This window comes from Mus musculus, chromosome 2, assembly GCF_000001635.26.
Source record: "Mus musculus strain C57BL/6J chromosome 2, GRCm38.p6 C57BL/6J".
Taxonomy (NCBI): Eukaryota; Metazoa; Chordata; class Mammalia; order Rodentia; family Muridae; genus Mus; species Mus musculus.
This window is the reverse complement of record NC_000068.7, coordinates 174,559,120-174,566,039: the sequence shown is the minus strand read 5'-3', so window position 1 is coordinate 174,566,039 and position 6,920 is coordinate 174,559,120.

The window sequence follows — 6,920 nt, the reverse complement described above, 5'->3', positions numbered from 1 at the left end:
TTTGGTGAGACAGGATGTTCATGGCCGATGTGTTCCTCTGCATATGCACAAGGGTATTTGCCTATCATTTGTTTGCTCTGCATAAGATCTCCACACACAACTGGTGATTTGTCTCTCTAAAACAGATGCCCCAGACTTCTTTCTTCCTCTCTCCCTTTATTAAACCCAACATCTGGCCCTCTGTGTAGAGGCGCCATCCTGCAGCAGGCTGTGAGGGGCAGGAAAGGAGACATGGTTGAGGGAACAGAGTTTAACCCTCAAGCTCCAGTCACTTTTCTGGGGACCCTGGGCAGACTTCACTCTCCCTGCAGCTCAAATCCCTTCTTGACAAAATGGCCAATCTACTCCCTCCTTGCTTGCCCATTGGGGAAGAAATGGGGACTCAAAAATGGTTTGAAGCTTAAGGACTGAGACACAAAACCCTGAGTACCAGAAACATGGCACCATCGGGCCTCTCTTAGAAGAATCTGGATAAGGTTGTGTCTCCTCTGTTTGATTTCAGTGACTCCGAAGAGTTGGACAAAGTGACCCTAACAGTAAATGTAACTACTGGCAGGCAATGGCCTCAAACCCACTGCAGGCTCAAGGATGTGCCAAGCTTGCTGCATTTCCTCAAGGCCCATCACATTTAAGCCGGCTGCATAGCATCGCACAGCCAGAGAGTAGTCTCACACCCACGTCCAGGCCTGGCTGAGTGCTACCCTCATGTTACTGAGCGTCGAACAGCCTCCTTCCCTCTCTAAGTCTCCATTTCCCTTCCTGCCAAGGGAACACAGGAGCAGGGGGCTGGAGGTTGCTAAGCCCTGTCTTGCTGGGGTGAAATCTCAATAGCTAACTTCAAACTCTTCTCGGGACCTATCAGTGGCCCTGCTTCCTGCTGCTTCCTGCTGCTTCCTGAGGCTTCCTGGCTGTGCAATCTTCTCCTGCTGTGGGATGGGCCAGGATGAGGGTATTGCTTCCTGCTGCTCAGCTTACAGCTCCCAATTCAGATGATACTTGCTTCTGATAGGCCATCAAGGGAATGAAGGCAAGATGCTGGGGAAGGGCTTAACCCCCCTCCTCATTTTTTATAGTCCTTCACCTTCCCAGATTTCAATTCGCAACCCTGTTGTCAAGGCAACACTAGGTTTCTCTTTCTGCATTCTAACGGCTCAGTGGAAGTAACCATAGCAACAAGAATACCTTGTGCTTTAAAGCCACTGAAACCCCGCCCCGAGCCCCCCCCCCCGCCCCCCCCCCAAAGCTTCAGGACTTTACCTTACATTATGTTTGGGCAACTTTTACCACAGCAGTAGTACCTGCTTGGTGCCCAATAAGCCTAATGAGTGATATCTGCAATAGTTAGCTTTTGCCAAGTAACAAACAACCCCAAAGCCTCATAACCTCAGACAGTTAGCATTTCTCCTATCTCTGAAGGTCAGCTACATGGTCCCTCTGGGGTCAGCTACACACACAAGTGTAACTCTGCTGAGCCACCCATCTTGGCAGAGCTCTTAGGTATCTGATTGTGGGCTAATACCTTACAATATCAAAATTCTCTCCCCCCAAAAAAGTTTTCATGCTAAGCAGCTGGCCCAGGCTCTTTCGGCCAAAGGCAAGAGGTTCATGGAGAGCGGCAGAGGCAGGGAGGGCATTCAAACAGGCTGAAGTCCACAGGTATGGAGATGTCTTGGTAAAACATCTGTCACGTGCCTCAGTCAAGACAGTCCTAGGCCTGGACTGCTAAAAGTAGTAAAGAGACAGAATCCACTGTTGGAGAAAATGGAGGTCTGAGGTGGGAGGGAGGTAGAGGGTTACTAATGTCTTCTTAGACATCTTCCACGTTAACTTTGATGGTTTTGAGGAGGCCCGTTGCCATCTGCATGGGACCCAAGTTCAGTAGCCACAGAGCAGCCTTGGTAAAGAGGAAGCAGAAGTTTAGGGATTCTCGGCTTTCTCATCTCTTCTAGAGAAAGTGTTTCAGGCTTCCAGTTCCTCATGAGCAGTGGTTACTTCTGTGTGAGCTAAACAGTCCATTTGAGCCATAGACTGAGAACACAGTCCCCACTCACCCCCAGGGAAAGGACACAGAGTGCCAGAGGACATCATTCCCACCACCACCAGCCAAGACATAGACCCAGGACCCCAGCCTAGGATAATGGTTGATTTGTCAAGAAGAGGAACCAGGGATAGCTGAGAAGGTTAACCATTTTCCTCTGGTAAAATGCTGGCAATTAGCCAGGCAGTGGTGGCACATGCTTTTAATCCCAGCACTCGGGAGGCAGAGGCAGGTGGATTTCTGAGTTTGAGGCCAGCCTGGTCTACAGAGTGAGTTCCAGGACAACTAGGGCTACACAGAGAAACCCTGTCTCAAAAAATAAATGAATAAATAAAACAAAACAAAAAAACAGAAAATGCTGACAATTTTTAGGGTTCTGTCAAAACTATTTAAAAAACAAGTTTTAGTGCTGAGAATGGACCACAGTTGGCAGAGTGGCAACCTAAGGGGATGAGACCTGGGCTTGTTCCCAGGACTGCATAAACTAGGTTTGCTGCTGCCTGTAATGGCAGCACTTTGAGACAGAGACAGGAAAATTAGAAGTTCAAGGTTATCCATGGCTACATAATGAGTTCAAGGCCTGCTTGGATAACTGAGAACCTATCTGTTTGTTGTGTTGTGTTTTGTTTTGTTTTGTTTTGTTTTGTTTTGTTTTGTTTTGTTTTGTTTGAGTCAGGGTCTCCCTGTGTAGTCCTGGCTGTTCTAGAACTCACTCTGTAGAACAGATTGGCCTCCAACTCAAAGATCCGCCTGCCTCTGCCTCTCGACTGCTGGGATTAATGGTGTGTGCCACCACAACCCAGCAAGAACCTGTTTTAAAAATAAATAAATTCTTAAATGAGTAAAAACCTGAGACACATCAACAGTCCTAACCCTAGGCTGAGATTACAAAAACCATCCTCCTCTTGGCCATGAAGTTGTCTCCTTCCCCTGACTGTGGAGGCCCACTGGTCTCCAGGAGCCAAGCTTCACGCCTGCATGAGACATACCAGCAGCCCGACAGTGTGCTGAAAGCCATGATACTTTACTGTTTGCTTCCCACAGCACCGGGACCAACCTCAGTTTATAAAGTTTAGCTTCCTGTTATTATCCCAAGATTCTTATGACGGCAAGTGACAGGAATCAACTGACCATTTCTGATCAACTCAGGATCACTGGGTTCCTTCCCGAAGACAAATGTAGTTACGGCCTCAGTATGTCTTCCCAGTGCTTGAACAACCAACTAGAGAATGAAGACGGTGAGAGAGAAGATGCTTGTTGCTCGAGCACCAGAGAGTTGGGACCACCATGGAGTTTCTCTGAAGCCCTTGAAAACTGACATATCTTGAGTTCACGACCATCCTACAGAATGGGACCTACCTCCAAAGACAAATGGGCTCAGAAGATGGCTTTGACATGCAAGAATGAGGATCCGAATTTGGATTCCCAGCACCGGCTTTTAAAGCCTGGCAAGAGAACGCATGCCTCTAATCCCAACACAAGATTCTGGGAGAACTTGCTGGCCAGTCAATGTAGTCACATGACTGTCTCCTTGCAACTAAAGTGAAGATCAGCTGAGAGAAACATTCAGTGTCAATCTACTCTGACCTACATGGCTCCCCTAGACACACACACACAGACACACACAGAGATACACGCAGAGAAACACACACAGACCAATTAAAAAACAAAAAGTCAATAACTTCAAGAATGACCCTCAGTGCCCCCTGCTTCCAGCAGGACAAAGCCTCTGTCTGACATCCTGTGCACAGCCATACTCTAAGAGGCAAGCTAAGGGTTAAGCATCTTCTCCAGGGCAGGATCCACCTGCCTCTTCAGCCTGTACCCTGTCACCCCCCCAACCCCCCCATCCCACCCCCTGTTCCCTGTGCGTCAGCGATTGTCTGCCATTTGGCCTTCACAAAGGCAAGTACCCTGTAGCCTTTCAGAATAAGCCATGAAATCTGCTCTGAAGCCTCTGCCCCCAGCTGCTGTGGCTTCCTCTCTAATCCCACATGACTCATCCACTTTAAAATTCCCGCTTTCCACCCACTTCCTGAAATGTCAGGAGCCGCCTGTCACCACATAATCAAGTTTCTAGTACCCGGTTTGAAAACCTTCTTTTTTTTTTTTTTTTTTTAATAAAAAAGGTGATTGTTTTAAACAGAAGTAGAAGAAAAAAAGAGGCGTCTCACAGCAAAAAAATGACAACCCAGGAAGAGCAAGCAGACGCCAGGGACAGACAAGATACACGAGGCTGTCCGCATGATTTCCCTTTATTAGTTTTTAAAGTAACTTGCAAAATGGAACCAGGGACCGACGAGGATTCATTTCCGTTGTCTCAGTGGCGTGTGAAAAACAGTGGCTCAAAACTGTCACCCCGAGTAACCCAAGAACAGCTTCGCTTCTTATCCCAGACTTAATAAGATAAATCCTTGTCTGATGCGTGTTAATAAAAGCAGCTTTTTATGAAATATCCTTCAGATCGGCAACAAGTTCAACGGTCACAAAGTTGACAAAGAAGCAATATGTCAAAATTGATTCATTGCCTGCATTTTTAATGCTTTTAGATCATTTCCTAATTCACAAACCCGCTGGTTTGCCATGGCAAGGCTCCATTTTTGTCTACATTTGATATGAGGAAATTGAACCCATCAAGAAAATAGGAGGTTGGGTCACCGCGTGGGTCAGGGAGTAGGCGATTGGCTATTTCAGTAAACAATTTGCTTTCAGCTTGGTCTAAAGCTTTTTCTCTCCCAAAGTTTCATCTGCTGCTTGTTGTCTGGTTGGGGGGGAGGAAGGTACTTGTTTTTTGCCTTTTTGTAGGGATAGGCTTTTGTTGTTGTTGTTGTGGTTGTTTTACTTATTTATTTTTTTTAATACAGTTTCACCATGGATCCTAGACTGGTCTAGAACTCATTATAGAACTCAAGATTGACTTTGAACTTAAAACTCTCCTGCCTCCGTTCCCCAAGTTCTGGAGTGGAAGGGCTGCCCCACGGAGCCCCACTGCCTGTCTGTGACATAGGTATAACTGTGACCTTGTTGTACTCCCCAGGTTGTCCTTTCATATGGGTCTGGAATCTCTGGTAGCGAATCCCGGGGTGAAGAGAGATGTGAAGCTTGGTAATTTCTCCATCCTTTTCAGCATTCCCCCTGACACTGACAGTATGTGGAAATGACAGAAGAGAGTTATCCCTTTTGGAGATGGGGTTGAAGTTGGATGGGGGGCCTTGCCACCTGTCTGTCTCATTAGCCACACCATGAGTAATTTGCACGTGCATATTTGTGATTTTATTCAGTGCCTTCTATAATCCCACATTTGTCAATCTGACGACCTTCAGCAAACTCTTCCTGCTAGCTTCCTCTCTTGACTTGGTACCATTTTCCCCACCAAGACAGCGGGGGGGAGGGGGGGCACAAAGAGATGGAGCACCTTAAACCCCATGAAGGCAGGAAGCTATCTATCACTAGCTCCCTAGGGTTGGCTCTGGGGTGGGAGGCTTCAAAGTCTGTCTCGGCCTCAGCTCAGAAAGCTTCATGCCACTCTTGGAGGCCAAATGATGATTAACATTCTAAATCTTACAAGATCCTGGGATATAGAGTTCCAAGCATCCTGGAGCCACAGCTACTCATTGGCACTTCTCAGCAGGCTGAAAGTCATAGAGGGGTGGGCTCAGAAGAGTTCACTCAAAGCCTACATCTCATATGCAACCATGGGGGCAGGGGTTGGAGTAGACGGAGCATCTGGACATCCGTCCTAATGACAATGAGATCTCAGCTCCCTCACAACATTCCCCAGCACCAGCTCGCATCAGTCAACCTCTGTAGAACATAAGGAGCAACCATTTCATGTGAGATACAGCACTAAGACAATTAGAACATGTGACCAGCTTCGGGTATCTTAGCCTTTCTAACACCCCCATATACAAACCTTTTCTGCTAGACCTTGGAAAGATTCTCCCAAGGCATGCACACACACACACACACACACACACACACACACACACACACACACATACCACACACAATGCTTTAATCATCATGTGCCTCTAGAATGTACCCAGGCCCATTCTAACTTCTTCGTACAAGCAAATTAATCTACAAGATGAATGTGGCTACCCCTATTCCTAAAAACAAAGACTTGGAGGTTTATCGGTTGTCAAGGCAACAATAGCAGTTTTCTCTCTGACTCCTTAATGCCTAGATTTATGTTTCCATAGTTACAAGAAATCCCTAGTTCTTCAAGGTATCAAATATTGGCCTACTGGAAGTTCCAGAGGCGGGATTGTGCCCATCCACTCCTCACCTTGGGAGCTCCTGGCTCTTTCCCATCCTGGGGTCCCTTGGAACTTGGCAGAAGCTTCTCTGGTTAACTGTTCAAGCCATGCAAGGAATTCTGGGGGTCAGGGAATAGAAAGGACCTAGAACACGATACTGTCAAGATGCCTACTGTGACCCACAGTGCCACAGAGAATTCTGCAAACAGGTTGTCCCATAGGATCCAGGCATAGCTTTGGTCTCAGAAAAGAGTCCCAGAATCTCTAAGATATTGCATCAAGACTTCAACCCCCCAAATTCATAACCTTTATGCGTAAGGCATAGGAGTCTCCTCCAGGGTTAATTCCTATGGTTTTAAAGGATTTTGTTTAGGCTAACTGATTAGCAAACCATGTTTGTGCACATGTGTAGTACTGCGAATAGAAGCTGTACTAGACAATCTTGCTGAGCTACATCTCTGGCCCTCTTCTCACTTTGATTTTAAAGAGTCTCACTAAGCTGCCTAAGCTGGTTTTAAACTCACTTCCCAGCCCAAGATGGTCTTCAACATCTCATCCTTGGTCCTCCTGCCTCAGACTCCTGAATAGCTGGGATTATGGGTTTTTGCCAAAGCATAGCAAAA